Raw genomic sequence first — 21,898 nt, forward strand, 5'->3', positions numbered from 1 at the left:
TTTGCATTAGTAACAGAGAAAAGCAGAAAAACTAAAGGAAAGGAGTTTAGTTAAACAAAGACTTATACCATATCCTGCCATATGCTTTACAGATATTTATCTCTAAGAAAGGACTGGAGGCAAAACTAATGGGTATACAAGGATTGAAACTTGCTCGGAGGCACACTCCTTAAAGCCACAAAGAGGTATGCCAACCAGCACTCACACCTTTCCCATCCATAGCTGGGCAAGGAATTAGATTTTACAAGAAGAAAATACAGAAGAGGGCAGAAGTATAGAGTAGGAGGGCCAGGTGAAGCATCTGGGGTAAACCATGGAAAGGTCTGTGGGGCCTGAATGTGGATAGGGAGCTGTGGTATTGGTGCATTACACATGACAGCTATAGACTAAGTGTGAACGAATGAGGTCTTTTTTGTCTGTTTTCCTGGCGCTACCTCGCTGAAGCAGGGGGTAGTGATGCTATTTCCTGTGTGGCAGGGGTAGCGACAGGAATCGATAAAGGCAAGCAAATACGAACAGGTATATGTTCTTATATGTATGTGTATATAAATGGTTGTTTGGTTGTTTATGTATATATATATGTGTATATGAGTTGAAGGGCCATTCACTGTTTCCTGGCGCTACCTCACTGACAAGGGAAACAGCAATTAGATAAATAATATAATCCTAAGCAAAATTAAAGGAAGTTAAGCTGTTGAAAAAGAGATCCTTCATCAGTTCAAGAACTAGTAATAATTAGGTCAGGTTGAAAAAGGTGAAAGACTGAAGTATAAATGAAAGGATAACCAGAGGAAATGGGAACAAAATCATAAAGCCCTTCCTCTAAAAATGAGACATAACTATGTAATTATTACTTACTGTGCAGTATTTGTAGGAATATGAATTATACAAATGGAAAACCATTTTGTCAATCATATCACTCTAACTTCTTGAGCATTAACTATGGTAACTTGCATAACATTATGAGATGAAACTAAAGTCCACTATAGTTTTCTTTTCAATTCACGTTTAAAGACCTAACTTTTTATAAACTTTTAAAACAAATAGCGTTTGCTATTCCCTAAAGCCTTACAATACAAATATGTCACTTTCTTGTTTCACATTGCCAGAACAACGTACAATTATTTAAAATGGACGTCCAACTTCATATCACACTCTCCTAAATCAACTATGTACGTTACAATGATTGACACAATGTACACACAAAAGGGTCACTAATTACTGGAATAAAATGAATGACAATCTTGATCATTGATGAGCTAGCATATCTTGGAAAGTGGTATTAATGAATTAATATAAAGTAGTTTTCCAATATGTTTTTTAATTTTGAATTGCTAAACAGGGGTTGTATGAAAATTTTCAGCCCAAAGTAATGAACAGTACTGAGAAAAATTTGAAAAGCACAGGTCCAAAGCAATGACACTTGTCACGTCTCCCAATCTGACCTCAAAACTCAAGTTCCTGCGATGCACTGTTGATTTTCTTTCAATTTTCTATAATTACAAGGTTTCTGTTCATGAGAGGAGATTGCTGGTATGCCACTCTTGTTATTCAGGCCATATAGTACTCAGGGAGTAATTGCATCAAATAAAAACTGTGGTCAATGCAACATAAGGGTGGTCCACTCTGATATCTGTTTCTTCCCTTTGCAACCAAAGTTTGGAAATCTCCGCCTTCTTATAACCTTGGAAATCTCTGTCTTCTCATACTTCCCTAATGACTATAACCATCATTTCTAAAAGGTCAGCCCCTCAATATTTTTTACCCCCAAATTTCTTTACCCTATTGCCTCTTGAAGGCATGACTTTGATGAGGAATCCTATCTGTGGCTAGAGCCTTTCTCATTATTAAAGAGAGAGAGAAAAAAACATTAGGCTTTAAATGCTCCTCGTCCAAACACTGCCATAAGTAAAAGGACAGTAAATTTCCAGTTTCTGGAAAAAATAAGTGAAAGGAAACATACAATGCTAAGATTGGAATCACCAAAAGAAAGTTTTTAAGGCTACTGATCTCCAGCTAAAAGATGAAACTCTAAATACTGAGAAGCACTGACCAATATCCAGAAAGTAAAACTGCAGCTGTGAGAAGCATAAGAGAGGTTCATTATTTCTATGCTCTGCTTAAGAGTGTTTATGGTGAATTCTAGAAATGGCAGGTAAGCTAAAACTGATTTTTGCAAGAAGACTGGTTAATTATGAAGGCTATACTCATGATACGATGCTCAAAGGAAAGTACAATTAATGCAGATGAGTAAAAGGAAGTAGCACTGAAGGTAAAGGATAATAAGTAAATATGGTTTCAATAGATTAAACAAAGTGATGTTAAGCCGACCTGCAGGAACACTCACAGAAAAAAGGGTTTGTTAGAGAACTGGGAGAAAAAAAATCTAAGTGCATTGATATGGTTCCCCATGGCCCACATGCCTTAATAACAAAATACAATAAATAAGGTAATCTATGTTCTCCACAGCTCTTCCCTATATGGGGAATATGAGTAAATAGTAGTAAAGGTATATTTTATTACACTTCAAAAGTGCAACACATATCAAAGAAAATACATTTACAAGACCTTGCCTCACAACTGCTGCCAACTACCATCCTCACTCACAAGCTGACCAAAGTTTATACTGTTATCTATTGCAATATCATTCAAACTCATATAAAATTTGTATTAATTAAACTCATTTTAAAATATATTTTTAATGAATATGTTATATATTAACATATTACTCTATAATAAAATACACAATGTCAAGAATTATGTCTGAGCATAATTTTTTGACAATGGATGAGCTGCAAAGTCTGCAGCCCTTCTCCCTAATCACTGTCAATTTTGAGAAAGCTTTCTGTGTAAGACTAAGTTAATGTCTGCAGTAGAGCGTCAATCAGCTAACGTTCAATTAAATCAATGTTTAATGTCTAACTTGGGAAAACAATTCTTTACATAACCAGCTGCATTTCCTGGCATCTAAGGAACTGAGCAACAACAAATTCTTAAAACCATTCTGAATGCAAGAGCTCTTTTTTCTTTTTCTTTTCATTTTTTTTGCATACGATTATTATAAAAAACTTGTAATGCCAGAATGCTAAATTCGTTGAGATAATCGGCGCTCTACATCATCATGAAGTAAATGCCTAACATACCCACACAAAATCTCATTACTGCAATATACAATCATAGCTTGGCAGAGCTTTACAATTATTTTACTGTAAAACAATGCATTGCAATGCATTCATGGCACAAATTTTGCATCATAAGAGAAATCTTAAGATAACAACATTTCACTACTTTTTATTATGCACTTCTACAGCATTAATTACCTCTTCAAGTTTAGTAATACCTAAAAATGTCTGATGCAAAGATTTTTGCAAGTAACCTTTATGACTTTTTCCTTTTTTTTAATCGTTTTCCAGTCTTCAAGGGCTTGCCTAGCTGAGGAACACAACAGGCTGCAGGTTTGGAGGTAGGATCTGTGAGATTATGTTACTACAACATAACACAGGACTTGGGGAAAATGCCCAGCCATTCTTAATGGCATGGTATAACTCATCTATATAATATTCACTCTTAATGACAAATTGACTTATAATAAGGGAAAGGAAAACAATGAACACTCATCCAAATCTTGAATCTTAAAAATGTACTAGTATTTGCTGCTGAACTGATGAAAAAATATATACTGTAGTAAAAATCCACTGCGATTTTTTTTTATTATATCTTTAAAACTAAATTTATATGTATGAAAACTATTTAGTTACAGTGGCAATTTTCAAGATTATGACTTCATGAAAAATTATCCATCACAGAAATCACGATTCTAGTTTCTGTAAAGAATAGCATACATTTTTTTCTGGAAGATGGGAGTGAGTGGACTAAAAATTAATAGTTGGTCTATACCCATTGTGTGTTATCATTAACACTTAACATTTGCCCCTTTAATATGTAACCAACCATAGTAAGTCCTTTGGTAAACAAACCAAACACTAACAAAAATAAAACAATAACAACAGCGGTCACGTCTTTACTTTGGATATATTACAGTTCGCTATCATATACAAAAATCTTTTCATACAAGTCACCTACGAAAGCTGTTGTTTTAGAAGTTTACATCTGGAAAGTTCCTTTTCACATTACATCCAGCCAACAAGTGGTGTTCAAATACACACAAGCTTTATTGTAATACAAAACTGGGAAGAAAACACTGAAATCTCTCACCATGTAAGACTATGAAATTCACTTAAAATATATTACCATAAAAAATGATAATAATAATGAATCTCTCGTAAAAATCACAGCTAAAGAGCATTATACTCTCAGCAAAATATAAGAACTTATTAATTTGATTTAACTCTTGCTGCTATCACACAACTCCCTCTACATCAAGGAAGATCCTCTTGGCCCACTAGAGTTATGTGCAAAGGTTGCATGCTTTACAGTGATCAGCTGCAGCCCACCCTGAGTCAGGAAGGCAACTGAAACACCATCAGTAGACTGTCACTGGCTGCTGCATCATAAACTCGTAGGTGTTCTTTACTCTGATGTACCCTCAGCCGAATCTGTAGAGTAAGGTCATTTAATTACATTTCACTAAAAATAATGTTTTTCTCTGTGGTGACAAAACTGTCAATTACTGATGCCACAGCTTTAAACCAAACTTTTCCAGTATATTTTTTCCCTATGTAAAAGGTGTATAAGGAGCTGACCCAGTCAGGTAGCATTCCATACATCTGCCATCTGGACTTTCATTAACTCCCCAATTTCCACTTCTTTGTGACTGCTGATCCAAGAACAAGACAAATAATCAGAATGTAAAGATGAAACTAGGTAAAATGTAATCCTACCTCTAAAGGTACCACAAAAACTCACCATTAATACTGAACACATATATGAAAACCTTTTAGGTTATTTCTAAAATGGTCCTTGAAAGAACAGCTAAATGGTAAAATACAGAACTAAGAAACAGAATCTCAGACAAAATAAATCAAATCATCTCACGGCCAAATATGCAAATATCGATGTACTATTGCTGAATTCCTAACTACTGCAACATAACTGGATCCAGCTTAGAGTAAATCAAAAGGGTATGAAAGTTTTACGATGGTATTTATTCTACCAACATCAATTTTCAGTAAGTTTCCTCAAGACAAGGACATCCACCTGGAACGAAACTTTTCCATGGGATGCAGCTTATGTGCAACAGTGTATACCATATACCACCATTATTTTCCTCAAAAATGTTGTTGTTTATATAAGAGTAAATGAAATATTACTCTATAACTGCTATATTTTGGAATCAGTTGTGGATGCCATGTATGCCTGATTTTACTGCTTGCAAATGAAGAACATGCTTTCTTCACCAGAGCAACGGTGGACAACCTATAACCCCTCAAGGTTTTGAGTGTGGCATGAGAGGCAGTTGTGCTGACTGTTGTCCGGTATGCATGAAAAAATATCTCATTTCTAATATTTGAGGTTGAGGACAATTCTAATAGAATAAGAATGAATAAGCATCTTCTAAAAGTTATGAAATGTCTATCCTGAATTACATTAATTGAGTATCTGTGGGGTCATGGTTTGTGCATATGCAATTTCAATCTTGTGGCCTGCTGAGATGAAAATGGGCCACTCAGGTGGCCCACACACTAGCCTAGGTTGCCCATCACTGGATTAGAGGCATGCATATTGGCCAGATATCATTCCCCAACTCTAACCAGCAAAAAGAAATTTCAAATTGGCTCAGTTACCCATGGCAGGAAGTTATTGTGTTCCCCTCCACCTGGGCCCCTATTTTACACAGTGTAATCAAAGAAGATTGTATATATGTGTGGCTCATGAGAATATGAAGTGATTCTGAATTCAATAGTTGAGGAAGACCGAACCTCCAATCACAGGATATTCAATTTCGAGGAAGGAACATAAGCTGGGGTTACTTGGAACACATTGGGATTAAAGGGCCACAGTCTACAAAGATTTAATGGCCTTTACCTGTGGACCAAGATGAAAATGTCTATGAGGAACTATGTTTAAAATTCAGGCTTATAACACCTTTTCTTAAGTATTTCAAATATTGCTAAAAAATTGCTGTCTGTGGGAAGCAAATTTCTAGAAATCCACATTAAAACATTAATGATAAAAGAAAGAAGCTATTGCATATAGTTTATATTACAGGTATCCACAACTCTTCACACTTACTCTCTTGCAGCATAACCATAAGTTAGGCTGCAATGATTAACTTCAGGACTCGTGAACATCAATAAAAAGCCTGGCAATTAGAGGGAAAGCAAGAAGGAGACTAAAACATTTTTGCCTTTGACTTGTTTCTTTTCTTTTCTACCCTCTTGAATAATGATTTCATTTTTCAACATTTTTGTTGTTAGGTGGTGAAATACATGAAGAAATGAAGAAAAGTGTAACACAAGGCTATGAATAATATATTTTCCTTTACCACATCTATGCCCATTTTGCTGTTTTATTTTAACTATTGGCACAACCCCTTCAATTCTACAGATGGGTTCAGGGGAAACCTTTGGAAGTTAAAAATGCATATCAACAGGTTCTGGGAGTGTCTTGCTTTGGTATATTATCCAGAAAACATGTCAAAATGCTTTTACAGTCCTAATAAATCTGACTCATGACATAATCTTTTTCCCCTTGACCCCCTTCTGTCCTTGGGTTAATTCTCTTATCACTGCCTTTTTTTTTTATAAAAACTTTATTTCCATTTTTGGGAAAATCTTTCTTCCATCCAGCAAAATATCTAACAAAGGCAACTCCATTATTTAGGGATGTATGATCTCAGCTACTGTATGAGTTTTTAAAACTGGCAGGAATAAATTGTAGATCAAAATCTCTTTAAACAAGATATATTCATACCCAGAGACAATTACAATATATGCTAATGCAGCCAAGTCCTCAAAACGTACAGTCTCAATAATTTGAATTATTTTGCTTATTACTATACACCTAAAATTCAGAGTACTGGATGATTCTTTGAGCATTCAAGCTTGGTATGAGCATCCAAGTCTGAGCATAATACGAATATGATTTCACCTTAAACCATGCAACACCCTAGGCCCCTTCTATCAGCCTTCTACAGAACTCAGAAAGTCAGTCATGCCCCACGGCCAGAACCACAGGTTATGACGTGAGATTATGTTTTGTATGTGTCTGGGTGAAGAAGTACACATCAAGTGTAGAGTAGGTGTTTGGTGTCTTAAATGAGGAAGATGTGTTTTAAGCATGCAGGATCCCGTGAAATGGTGAATCAAAATTTGTGATACTGAGGAGGCGAGTTGGTGTCCACTGCAAAGATACAAAAATTAGCCTGGGGAGTATAGATTCAGATGTATGTAAGTTTAATGGAATGGAGTTCAAGACTGGGTTAGAGGGACATTTGTTTTAGTGTTTGCCAAATTATTTCAGTGTGAATGAGTTTTGTCAAGGTGTCGTTTGCTGGGGATGGAGCATCTCTGAGTACAGACAGCTGAAGTGTGAGACTGAGACAAACTTTTTTTCCATGAATGTTGGTGGATGGTCAGAGAGTAACTTGGATGGGAGGGGAACAATGCTCCTTGGTAAAACAGGGTGCCGAGCATATCAAGGAGGCATTGTACAAGGAATATCTTCGCTTCCTTGTGCAGTTGTTGAATGTTTGTGGTTGTAGACCAGCTATTGATTATTCTTGTTTTGTTATGTTTGCTTTTGAAAGGGTGGTATCCCAGCATGTGAGGTAAAATCTAAAGTGGAGTGGTTATTTTGCATGCAGAAGGTACTGAAGTACTCTGTTACAGTTCAAAACTGTTGCCATCGAGTATTCTGGAGGCAATTAATTTGTATACAGACTTTGTGCTAATGTCTGTGATGTGGGGAGTAAATTTCATGAGCATGTTGCATTTGATATGTAGTATTGTTGGTGTTCTGCTGAAGGGGTGAGAGTTCAAGCTGGATTCAAGTCCATTTACAATTAAAAAGTTCTGTAAGCAACCTTACAACTGACCGTCAGAATGGTCCCTTTCACAGCAGGTGAATCCTTGATTTTCCAAGGACCTGAGTCTTGGGATGGTTATGATAATGAAATCTTATTCCTAGTGTAGATACCTGGGGAAGCATTAAAATCTAAAGTAACATCTGTGCCACTGTAGTGCCATACATGTTCACTTAGTAGCTTCATTTGTGCATTATTTCAAATCAACTGGACTGCTGTTACTGGACAATGTCTACAAGAGGTTACAAGAGTGAAAGGTTACCTTCTGTGAAGTTGTATCAATGTAAACAAATGAAATAGACTGCAATATCATCAGAGGAATTTTCAACTCCAAAAGGAGTCCATCCTTTCCCTGCAACTAACAGTTTCACAGCCTTGAAGCTGCAGAAGCCCCATTGAAGGCCCTGAGGTTACCTAAAATTCAATAAATCAACTCATTTTAATGTCATATATATCTATTCATTATATATTTTTCTAGAAATCTAATCCATTATTCTGCCGATTCTAGCTTTCCTTTCCTTTTCCAGGATGTAAACACTAATGAAACAAGGGATTCAGTTCAGGTCTTGAGTATATTTCTTCACAGTAAGTACCAAGCTAGAAAACAAATTACTGGCAAGATATGAAGTATTACCAACACATCTGGAAGGCTCTTTATCCATTCTCTTTAACAAAGCCAAGAACAGTTTGTTTTATAAAATTCACCCTACCTAACTTTCCCATCCACTCTTCAATGCAATATTACTGCTAGTACTCTCTCCTCCCTTCTCTCTCACACACTCTTCCTCCTTCACAGACATTAATTTGGTTTTTGCTCAGAGGAGTTTTATTATCATACAACCCCAAGACCCCTTTCTCAGTGATCCAGGGGCTCCTGCAACTTTTGACAAGGCTGTGATGGAGTCTCATGTTGTAGTGGTTAGTGTTCCAGACCATGATGCATTCATGGGCTGCTCAGGGTGGCTGCCTGTCAGCTTCTCCCCCTGATGAGGTCACTCAGCACCATACATGCCAGTACAACAGCTCTCAAAGATATTTTTCAAGCACTGGCAAGACAACAACAAGGTAGGTTACTTTGTGTCTGCTTCCTTCCAGCTCCACTCCACTCCCTCCCTTACCTATACGTAATAAGCCTATTGGAAAGTAGGTCCATCAAAATCTTGAATGAATGTGTGTGTGTGTGTGTTACAGGGAGAGTCTTACAGTCGTGTTGCCCAATCCCTTAACCTTGTATCTGTTCCGTGTCTTTTATTCCTATGTATTTTAGGCACACACACACACACCCTTGCCTGTGCCTGTGTGTATAATAACCTATTTGCGATGTGAAGAGCTATTCTTACCCATAACAAGATTGTGCCATTAGGCAGAGGTAGCACACAGCACTCCCCACAGGATTCTTTTTATTAACTTTACCAGTTCTCTCTCTCTTTGCTCATGGTCTATCACTGTTAACAAACACTCCTTTGAACCCCTCTTTGTTGGCAAATTTATTTACTTGCTTAAACACCTCAATTATAAAGTCTCTTTATCAAATGTTACCCTAACTGGCCTTCCCTTGTCTTGTCTGTAATTCTCATTCTCCTGAACTCATGTTTTTTGACTTACTCTTGCCATCTCCATTGCCTAATAAACCTTGTGACCTTCTCCCCCTTCCTTCTCAATTAAAAGCCAGTCCTTTTCCAGCCATAGACCATCTTGGACATATGTTTGCTATCTAACCTCTTTATAGTTTCCTTTATCTGCATAGTAACCCAACTTTCTGTTATCTCTTGGAGTCTTTCTATGCCTTTATCTCTCACCTTCTCCAAAATCTGCTTTATGATTGCAGTACATTAGTCCTGAATGATCTTTGCTCTTCCATACCCTCCACAACATGTTTCCCTTGACTTCTATCTGACTCAACACTGCTCCCATCAATGGCTCCGTACAATATTATGCCTATCTACTTCTGGATTCCTAGTGTTCTGGTCTTTTCCAGTTACTCCTGTTGGTCTTTTCTAGTTACTCATGCTATGTGATAATCTATCACTCTAAAATCATGTCCTAGTTCTTCCTGAAAGATCCTACAATCTTATAATTTTAGTGTCATTCTCCATCGCAGTTTTCCTTATCTTGTGCACCTCTACTGCTCTGTGGGTACTTTTCATGGTTCCCTGCCAATGATAATCCACTCTTCCATCTCCAAATACTCCATACACTGAATTATAAGAGAAAAATTTTCTAACTTTGGTATGCTTGATGATATCAAATAACTGCTTTGTTTACTTTTATTTACCACAAACACATGATCTAGGAGTATTTATAAGTGGTTTGTTGTGGGTATAAGATAAAATGGGGCTCAAGTTGTGTGCTTTCCTCCTAAGCCATGTGCTTATCCACGTGGGTAAATCCAGTAGATTCACTGTAATTCAATAATTGCAGAATCATGGCACATATATTTTCTAATTTAGCACTTCTAAAATGAGATGAATTATAGAATGCCAAAATAATGGAGTTTTTGTGTATGTTTCACCAAAATAATTGCCTTCCATGTCAATACATCAAACTGTTTTCATTTTTAAAAGGATTATTGATGGTTACAATGATTGTAATGGTGGATTTCTTGACCAGCATGTATGGGCATCTGTTTACATAACACTCAGCAGACAGTGGTTTAATTTACATATACTTTGCTCCTTTTGTAATGTTTGGTGCTCCAAAAGTTGTTTGGGGTCCCCCACAGTGTATTCCTCTCTCTCTTTACTAGCAAAATAGGTGCCTATCTTGACTGCATCCTCTGTAATCCTGAACTTCTTGAATCTTGCTATAGCCTGCCTTCCAGCTGTTCTGCTCAAGTGAGTACGAGTGTAATTACTCCTTTGTAATTAACTATTTGTACTGTACAGGAAGAGAGTTTTACAATTATGGGGTCCCATCTCTTGAACTTCTTTCATACAACATTCTATGATAGGGGAGAAAGAATACTTCCCACGAATTCCTCACGTGTCGTAGAAGGTGACTAAAGAGGACGGGAGCGGGGAGCTAGAAACCCTCCCCTCCTTGTATTTTAACTTTCTAAAAGGGGAAACAGAAGAAGGAGTCATGCGGGGAGTGCTCCTCCTCCTCGAAGGCTCAGATTGGGGTGTCTAAATGTGTGTGGATGTAACCAAGATGAGAAAAAAAGAGAGATAGGTAGTACGTTTGAGGAAAGGAACCTGGATGTTGTGGCTCTGAGTGAAACGAAGCTCAAGGGTAAAGGGGAAGAGTGGTTTGGGAATGTCTTGGGAGTAAAGTCAGGGGTTAGTGAGAGGACAAGAGCAAGGGAAGGAGTAGCACTACTCCTGAAAAAGGAGTGGTGGGAGTATGTGACACAGTGTAAGAAAGTAAACTCTGGATTGATATGGGTAAAACTGAAAGTTGATGGAGAGAGATGGGTGAATATTGGTGCATATGCACCTGGGCATGAGCAGAAAGATCATGAGCAGCTGAGTGAGTGTGTTAGTGGTTTTGATGCACGAGACTGGGTTATATTGATGGGTGATTTGAATGCAAAGGTGAGTAATTTGGCAGTTGAGGGTATAACTGGTATACGTGGGGTGTTCAGTGTTGTAAATGGAAATGGTGAAGAGCTTGTAGATTTATGTGCTGAAAAGGGACTGGTGACTGGGAATACCTGGTTTAAAAAGAGAGATATACAGAGAGCGTTATTGGATTACGTGTTAATTGATAGGGGCGCGAAAGAGAGACTTTTGGATGTTAATGTGCTGAGAGGTGCAACTGGAGGGATGTCTGATCATTATCTTGAGGTGAAGGTGAAGATTTGTAGAGGTTTTCAGAAAAGAAGAATGTTGGGGTGAAGAGAGTGGTGAGAGTAAGTGAGCTTGGGAAGGAGACTTGTGTGAGTAAGTACCAGGAGAGACTGAGTACAGAATGGAAAAAGGTGAGAACAAAGGAGGTAAGGGAGTGGGGGAGGAATGGGATGTATTTAGGGAAGCAGTGATGGCTTGCGCAAAAGACACTTGTGGCATGAGAAACGTGGGAGGTGGGCAGATTAGAAAGGGTAGAGAGTAGTGGAATGAAGAAGTAAGATTATTAGTGAAAGAGAAGAGAGAAGCATTTGGACGATTTTTGCAGGGAAATAATGCAAATGAGTGGGAGATGTATAAAAGAAAGAGGCAGGAGGTCAAGAGAAAGGTGCAAGAGGTGAAAAAGAGGGCAAATGAGAGTTGGGGTGAGAGAGTATCATTAAATTTTAGGGAGAATAAAAAGATGTTCTGGAAGGAGGTAAATAAAGTGCGTAAGACAAGGGAGCAAATGGGAACTTCAGTGAAGGGCGCAAATGAGGAGGTGATAACAAGTAGTGGTGATGTGAAAAGGAGATGGAGTGAGTATTTTGAAGGTTTGTTGAATGTGTTTGATGACAGAGTGGCAGATATAGGGTGTTTTGGTCGAGGTGATGTGCAAAGTGAGAGGGTTAGGGAAAATGATTTGGTAAACAGAGAAGAGGTAGTAAAAGCTTTAAGGAAGATGAAAGCCAGCAAGGCAGCGGGTTTGGATGGCACTGCAGTGGAATTTACTAAAAAAGGGGGTGACTGTATTGTTGACTAGTTGGTAAGGTTATTTAATGTATGTATGACTCATGGTGAGGTGCCTGAGGATTGGCGGAATGCTTGCATAGTGCCATTGTACAAAGGCAAAGGGGACAAAGGTGAGTGCTCAAATTACAGAGGTATAAGTTTGTTGAGTATTCCTGGTAAAGTATATGGGAGGGTATTGATTGAGGGTGAAGGCATGTACAGACCATCAGATTGGGGAAGAGCAAGGTGGTTTTAGAAGTGGTAGAGGATGTGTGGATCAGGTGTTCGCTCTGAAGAATGTATGTGAGAAATACTTAGAAAAGCAAATGGATTTGTATGTAGCATTTATGGATCTGGAGAAGGCATATGATAGAGTTGACAGAGATGCTCTGTGGAAGGTATTAAGAATATATGGTAAGGGAGGCAAGTTGTTAGAAGCAGTGAAAAGTTTTTATCGAGGATGTAAGGCATGTGTACGTGTAGGAAGAGGAAAGTGATTGGTTCTCAGTGAATGTAGGTTTGCGGCAGGGGTGTGTGATGTCTCCATGGTTGTTTAATTCACTTACGGATGGGGTTGTTAAGGAGGTGAATGCAAGGGTTTTGGAAAGAGGGGCAAGCATGCAGTCTGTTGTGGATGAAAGAGCTTGGGAAGTGAGTCAGTTGTTGTTTGCTGATGATACAGCGCTGGTGGCTGATTCATGTGAGAAACTGCAGAAGCTGGTGACTGAGTTTGGTAAAGTGTGTGAAAGAAGAAAGTTGAGAGTAAATGTGAATAATGTGCACATAATAAGGTACAGTAGGGTTGAGGGTCAAGTTAATTGGGAGGTAAGTTTGAATGGAGAAAAACTGGAGGAAGTGAAGTGTTTTAGATATCTGGGAGTGGATTTGGCAGCGGATGGAACCATGGAAGCGGAAGTGAATCATAGGGTGGGGGCGAAAATTCTGGGAGCCTTGAAGAATGTGTGGAAGTTGAGAACATTATCTCAGAAAGCAAAAATGGGTATGTTTGAAGGAATAGTGGTTCCAACAATGTTGTATGGTTGTGAGGCGTGGGCTATGCATAGAGTTGTGCGCAGGAGGGTGGATGTGCTGGAAATGAGATGTTTGAGGACAATATGTGGTGTGAGGTGGTTTGATCGAGTAAATAATGATAGGGTAAGAGAGATGTGTGGTAATAAAAAGAGTGTGGTTGCGAGAGTAGAAGAGGGTGTTTTGAAATGGTTTGGTCACATGAAGAGAATGAGTGAGGAAAGATTAACCAAGAGGATATATGTGTCAGAGGTGGAGGGAACGAGGAGAAGTGGGAGACCAAATTGGAGGTGGAAAGATGGAGTGAAAAAGATTTTGAGTGATTGGGGCCTGAACATGCAGGAGGGTGAAAGGCGTGCAAGGAATAGAGTGAATTGGAACAATGTGGTATACCGGGGTCGACTTGCTGTCAATGGATTGAACCAGGGCATGTGAGGCGTCTGCGGTAAACCATGGAAAGTTGTGTGGGGCCTGGATGTGGAAAGGGAGCTGTGGTTTCGGTGCATTATTACATGACAGCGAGAGACTGAGTGTGAACGAATGGGGCCTTGTTGTATTCCTGGCGCTACCTCGTGCACATGAGGGGGAGGGGGTTGTTATTTCATGTGTGGGAGGGTGGCGATGGGAGTGAATGAAGGCAGACAGTATGAATTATGTACATGTGTATATATGTATATGTCTGTGTGTGTATATATATGTATATGTTGAGATGTATAGGTATGTATATTTGTGTGTGTGGACATGTATGTATATACATGTGTATGTGGGTGGGTTGGGCCATTCTTTCGTCTGTTTCCTTGCGCTACCTCGCTAATGCAGGAGACAGCGACAAAGCAAAATAAATAAATAAATAACCAATAAATTTTTAGCTGATCCTCATTCAATGGCTTCAGGATGTTCTTTAACATCTATCGAAGAACTGTTCAACTAGCTTTTCCCTTTAGCTCTGCTTTTCACTTCTGTACCATCTTTGTTGCCCTCCTCTGGACCTTCACTATCAGATCTTGGTGCTTCATTAGTGCAGAGACCAAACTGATAATCATTTTCCAATTTCAAACTAATGTGAAAAGCTTGCTGGATATTTTCTTATGCATATATTTGATGCCAACAAACATTTTCTTCCTTCACTATTTTACTATGGGAGTCTGGCAACAAGTTAGGGATCATGTTTTACTCCCATAGTCTCTCACACAAACAGATTCATATCAAAGGCATTCTTCTCTTGTATCCCTTTCTCATGACTTTGTGTTCAATTGTGTTGAATTTTATCAACCATGTATCAACCAACTTATAAGATGATGCAATCCTCTTCACTTTTCATTTCCCTCATGACCAAGGCATTATCCATAAACATATTCACGTGTGAGTTCAATCCTTCTGGGAAGTCATTTACACAGATCAAGAAAAGCAATGGCCCAGAAGAGACCCCTGTGGCACACCACTGGAGACCTCAACCCATTTTAAGAAGGCTTCCCTGACACATACACTTGTTCTATTCCACCTATCCATTGAAATAATCTACCTCTTACTCCTGCGTGAAGATCCAGCTTCTTTACCACCTTCCTATGAGGCTCAGTGTCAAATTATTTCTGGTATGCCACATAATGACAATCCAGCCAGCCTTCTCTTTTGTCTAAAACAAAGCTCACTATCTCATGGAAATCCATTAGGTTCATAACACAAGACCTCCCTTCCTGAGACTGTGTTGTCCCCCTCACTTGTCAAGGAGACCAGTCAGTAGCTTCGTGCCTCCTCCTGGCTTCCTTCCTTATAAATAGGTATGATGCTTGCCCTAATCCAATCCTGTGGCACTTTTCCTCCTTATAACATCTTGAACAACATTTCCAGTGGTTTGTAAATTGTATCAACACACATCATCATCACATATTGAGAAATTTCGTTAAGACTTCAAGCCTTTTATGGTTCAGGACACTAGTACTTTGTTTATGCCTTCTCTAATTATTTCAAAGCTTTCCAATGACTATAGTATCTTCAACTGTGACAACACTCTTGAACTAGTCATTCAGTTCCTTACATCATCCTACATAGTTCTTCCTTCTAAATCCCTTTGCTTGATTAGTTGTTTTTTAGCTGACAATTTATTTCTGATGAATTTAAGGAAAAGTGGATCATTGCCTACCTTGCCCATAACATTATTTTCAAAGATTGTCTGTTCCTCTTTTCTTGTTATGTTAGTGTCCTGCTCTCATACCTTATGAATGCTAGCTGGCTGGAAGGCCACCTACATTTTTCCCACAGCACATTATGAAGCGCCTCCCTCTTTCTCATCCCTCCCTCTGTATTGGAGGATAAGGATTACTCATGTTCCTACACCTTTCCTGTAAATCTCACAGAACCTTCCATCCAAATGCCCTTACTCCATTTCTCAGTTGATGTTCCATACATATTGGTGAATTCTGACTATATTCCATGAATAAATTTCTTTTTTAGGTCTGGTTTCATCTCTGCTCTTTTTATTTCCTCATCTATCATACAATCATACTGAAGCATCATATAATCACTTTTTCCATGTATCATATATGACATTCTTAATATCCATGCTACTATGTGTGAAGATGAAATCTGGCAATGATAATCCCTGTGACCCAAGTGTTCAATGACATATCAGCATAGGAAATTTTCCTGTATACATCAAAAGAAATTATGCATCCATGACTTTCTAATTCTATGAGAATCCACATTCCTCAAGTCAATCTCATTATGACTAAAATCCTCAATTATGAATACTTTAGCTGAGAAGTGCATGTTTTAATGCTTCATGTACCATCCCAATTGTTCCTTCTTTGTTATCATTGTATATTTGTTCTACTTCATCAAAATCATTTGGATTACATTTCATCAATATCACTATGCATTTCTTTCCTACAGTTCCCTTTCTCATTATGTACTGTTTGAGCGGGTACATTCCAGTATTTTCTAAAACTTAAGGCTCTCACTTATCAATCCTTTCAATGTTCATTAAGTTTCATTTAAACGATCTGAAGTGCATCATCAAAAAAAAAAAAAAAAAAAAAGTATTCAAGGAGATTGGATTCTTAAATCAACCAGAACTAATGAAATTGTTAACTTGGAGCCATCAGGAGTGCACACAATCACAGGAGATACTCGTACTGAGGCTCTCTCCTTGGCTATTTTCAGCATCTTCATTCTCATCTTTAACCTTTACCCATAAACAGTCCTTCATCAAATTCTTCCTCATTACTTATGCACTTGGCATGATTGCTAGTTAGTTATCAAGTGGTGGGAAGTGATGTGTGGGTGACCTAGGAAGTGATGTGTGTTTACCTTTATCCAAGGAAGCAGTCATTATTAATACAACACTTAAAAATCTGGTGTCCATTAGAAATTTCTGAGAGAAGACCAATCCCCAATAAGGGACAAGTTCAATGAAAGGGTTATTCCCCATCCTCCATCTTCTCTTTCTCTCACTGCTACCAAGTATCCCTGGAGAAAATAAGTGAGATCTTATCTCTTGTAAATTCTCTTCTCTACAACTGCAATATCAGGTGCACTTTCCTAATACGATCCTTGAATTCTCGTCCTTTACTATTTACTATCAATCCATCTGCATATGTATACATTACTTTCAGTCTGATATTTCCATCTCTTAATATTCCTAAATTCTCCTCGGCACCAGTGGGTGTTCTGTTCTCTTGCTTCAACTAACATCTTGTTTTGCCTTCAACGATATTCTTTGCCTCTCTCTTCCCTTGGTTTATCATATCTGATGAAAATCCTACTAAATTCCTCCTTGTCTCAGTTTCTTGGCCTCTCTAAGTACCTCTTGCCTAACTGACTGTAATTCAAACATAACCATTATTGGACATCCCCCTATGTCTCAACAAAATCAATCACTTTTTCTCATTTCTTTTCAGGTAAAAATGGTGCTCGGCATGTGTAAAGACTCTACGGGTCTTCTAATCACTGTTCCTTCCATCTTCATTCAAACTATACTCTTCTTCCACTTCAAAAATCATTAGAGATTTATGTATATCAACCTCTCATGTCTATCAACCTCCAACTTAATTAATCCACCAAAACTTGCTCCTACTCTCCCTCCCCACGGACTACTATTGATATTCTATACTTTACCATGAGCATTTTCTTTTACTAGCCAGTCCAAGACATCCAGTAAAGGCCATTCTGATTTTTACCTCTTCAATAATTGCCCCTTCTTTCCTTTGGATATATTTCTCCTGAATCCTTTCACATTAACTATGCATGAACTCATCTCTTTGACAATAATTTTCAAATTCCTGATTTCTTCTCCCATATGATGACACTTTCCATATTCTCTGAATTGATTTCCTAATTTCTTTATCTTCTCCGTGTTATCTTTTGATCATTTTTCTCAGTAATTTCTATTTGTTTTCCAGCCTTATGGTCTCAGCTGATTGATTCTATATTTCTTTCCCTTGCCTCCTTCCACTGAATCTAGTCACAAACAACTTCAATGGTACCTTTCCATTTGAATCTATTTTTGATTTTGAGATGAAAAGAAATACTGCCTTGCTTGGCCTTTTGCTTGATATCTGGCTTAGCCTAATTCACACTGATTAGCTGGTCTAGATTTTCAGTTCTTGGTTCATGGTCCCCTATTTGCCTGGTATATGCAATGTTAAAAGTAAAAAAGTCTGAAAGGTTTATGATGCATGACCTCATTTCCCAGCAACTGCACTGTCTAAAGTTGATTTTCCTTGGCAGGTGGTCTTTCATTTGTATCCTGATCATCTTTTTCAGTGTTTTAAAAACCACACTCATCAATAGACAGGCCTGTAATTCAGTGCAACTGCTAGGTCTCTTCTTTTAAAGTCTGTGTACTGATTACCTATTTGCACTATACAGGGAGGGAGGTTTACACTCACCAGGCCCCATCTCTTGAACTCTACCACCATACAACTTTTTACATTGCTGCATGCTGTACACTTTTGCAATTTCATCATTCAGTTTATTCCATTAATCCACTACTCTTATACTATAAAAGAACTCATTAAAATCTCTTCTAACAAGTATCTTGCTTATATCATGTAAAGGCCCATGTTCATTCTATCCTTGCATCTATCAAAGAATTATTCACTAATGACATTACCAATCTGGTATAAAAATTATGGACATGATCAAGTCACCCAGCACTCTTCTGTCTTCTACCGTGAAAAAACGTTTCTAGCCTTGACCAGTAACTAGGTTCTCTTAATTCTCATACCATCTTTGTTGGCCTTCTCAACTAAATAATTGTGCCTCTTTAATCTTTAATTCTCTCTGATTATTTTCCAACAAAGCCATCATTACATGGTTATTTAAAGCTTCCTGTTTTTATCTACTATAAAGTTCCAGCAGATGTATGCTTCCACCAATCATCCATAGACATCATCAGCAGCCTTATGTCATAGCTGGAACAAATACCACACATTGTCATCTAAAAATTATCAATGCGCGCACATACATCATTTAGCCACAAATCTAGATGTACGCACTTACGGCTATGGTTACTTTTAGAATAAAAGAATCAATTTTTTTTCCCCTTCCATTCTCTGTGGGGCTTCCACAGCACTCAGAAAGTTGACCACATCCACCTGGTGGCATCAAAGGTCACAAAGTGTAATGCTATGTGTGTGTGTCTATGTGGGGAGAGTGCAAGGCATATAGTAATGTCCAGAGTGTAGACAAGAATGGGTATCTCGTTTATGTCTGGAAAGTGTGGTTTTGGGAGTATGTCTGGCAGAATGGTGTCCGAGTTTTCTGGGCAGTTGCTTTGTACTTGTCAGCTCACTTTGGTGCATATACGTTGTCAGTACAGTCTTTGTTGGGTGTGGGGACTTTGTGAGTAGAGGCTGCTAAAATGTAAAGGAGGTGTAAGCTTTTTATTTCTACTTGGGAGTCAGTGGTTAGTTATGGAGTGGTTTGTATAGGATGGGTCTTGTACTGCTGCAGAGAACCGGGTGCTGAGCATATTGAGGTGGGATTGTACTGGGAGAATCTCTAATGTCTTTAGCTGTTGGGTGTTTGTGGCTACTAAGCAGCCAGTGTATGTTCTGGGTGTTCTGTTTTGTGTTGTTAGTAGGTATATTACATTTGTTCAGTGTTGCTGGGGTCTGCCTGCTTGAGGTTACACTTTGAGTGAAAAGTCACCCTTGGTGAGGCTGGATCATTGGCAGTACAGTCTCTTCAAAGAACTTGTAACTCCAAAGGAGTTCACATTTCCCTGCTACTGGAAGTGATGCAACCTTGGGTTACAAGGGCTTTCGGAAAGTTATCCTGGGTGACACTATGCCTCTTAAAGAATTTATCCTGAGGTAATTATAAATAGTGACACTATGCTTCTTAAAGAATTTATCCTGAGGTTATTATAAACAAAATAATCAAATTACTTTGGACAGGGTGAGTGATCATGTAAGTGAGGTATAGTTTACGGTGGAAACGATGAATTGTTTACAGAGAATACCAAGGTATTTTTTTCCTTTCAAATCTGGTGCCAACAGAGTCATGAGGGTACATGTATAAGTGTGGCGGAGTTCTGAATGTATCGCATTAAGGCAGAGGGGCTTGGATATAACAATGTTTATTTTTTCTGGGTGTGATTTCACATAGATAAGCTACTAAACTTACACATGTAATGCTAAGCACATGGCACATTCTGTAATATCTTTCAGTTATTACTCCATACAATATATGCTAATCAAACTAAATGCAATCATATCTTCTTTGTAATCTTACCTATCTACATTTACAAACTGTTGTACATGTGTAAATGAACAATATACCATATCAAATACTCAACACTTAATGATTTCCTTATTGCTGAAATATGAGTAATAAGTTTGCGGTAGTTTTTTCTATAACAAACTATACTCTCATTGGTTGGTGTTTTCTCTGGAGAAAGAAAGGTGGATTTTGCATAATATAAACCATTTATGTTGATATACACAGGTGACTGAAGCATATCAAATTTTCCTAATTATAGCAAAAAATGCTCGTGACATCTATGGATAAATGGTGGAATCAAACTTAGCTAGAAATTCAAATGAAGGCAGGTACCAAGAAACTGTTAAATGATGATAAAAGCATGTTAGACAGGGAAACCAGCCTGTCTTTCAACATAATCTCCAAATCTCCTTCCTTAAAAACATGTACGACTTTGCTCTCTTCTATTTCCATTGCACTCTAATAATTTCCACCTAGATCTCTTAAACATTTTGGGTGGTTTGCCAAGTGTATCTGCTCACATCATCAACACCTACATAGATATTTCATCAGGACCATGACCCTTATACAGTCTAAGAACTTTTAGTATTCTGTGTATGTATTTTCTAGATAAATTATTCAAATGCTTTCCAAGACACTCTCTCCATTACATCTCAATGGTGCTTAGACTATTGTTTTCCACTGCAAAAACACTTTTGAACATGTGACTGTTCCCTGCATATCAATTTCCACAGCTCTTTAACTGACAGTCTAATCCTGATGATTTTGAACAGAAATCATTGGAGTTGTCTCTTGTCTTGTTCACAATATTCTTTTCATAGTTTTTCACTCGTCTTTATCATCCATTTATTGTTGCTTTTGTTTTAAATACCCTTCTAATGCTGGCAAGCGAGAATGTTGCTAGTATTTTCTCCACACATTACTAAGCTCCTCCGCATTTTGACATCTTTTAGTGAACCTCCTCCTTTCTTTTACTCTTTGCAGCTAATCAGGCTAAGGAATTTTGAGGAAAGAATTGTAAAGGATGATGTGTGGATATAGGAGACATTCTCTGGAATTTATACAAAGGAATAGGGACATGGGTACCTTTGGTATGAAACGCAGAGGAAATGTTAAGAAAGAGGGAAGAATGGTTTAATAATTATAAAAAATGTGAAAAAGCAATGAAGGTTCAATATGTGCTGCAATGAAGATATAAGCAAGACTCCAGTAACTACCATTCGCATGGTTTAGGAGAGCAATGAACAAATGTAGCAAAATCAGAGAAGAGGAACAAAGAAAATTGAAAAATATTGTGGGCAATGTAAGGGAAAATATAAAATATTTCCATAAATTCAGTTAAAAACCAGACAATCAGGCTATAGTACTTTGAGGAAAGAATTTTTGAGGATGATGTAAGGGTATGTGAGGAACAGAATAACTTATCTAATTTATATTTTTACAGTAAAAAATCCTACGGCTCCAGCACCAGCAACATGGAGCTGAGAGCATGTTTTAGAAAGCACCAAGATATCTAGAAAAGACATTTACAGAATAAAACAAGGTCTTGACCCATACAAGGCTCATGGTCCTAACAATACTTCACTATATGTGCACATGTGTACAT

At 37.9% G+C, this 21,898-nt stretch overlaps 1 protein-coding gene across 2 annotated transcripts in view; it reads right to left on the bottom strand.

Moving 5' to 3' along the window:
* Window positions 1–4,005: 4,005 nt before the first annotated feature.
* The window catches only part of LOC139765834 (uncharacterized), a 60,747-nt gene continuing 42,854 nt past the window's right edge, over window positions 4,006–21,898 (bottom strand). For both annotated transcript variants that reach the window (XR_011716739.1, XM_071693651.1), the window contains one exon: window positions 4,006–4,556. The gene's annotated coding sequence lies outside the window, so the exon portion shown is untranslated. The remainder of the gene's footprint in view (window positions 4,557–21,898) is intronic.

The sequence above is a fragment of the Panulirus ornatus genome, chromosome 56, assembly GCF_036320965.1.
Source record: "Panulirus ornatus isolate Po-2019 chromosome 56, ASM3632096v1, whole genome shotgun sequence".
Classification (NCBI taxonomy): domain Eukaryota; kingdom Metazoa; phylum Arthropoda; class Malacostraca; order Decapoda; family Palinuridae; genus Panulirus; species Panulirus ornatus.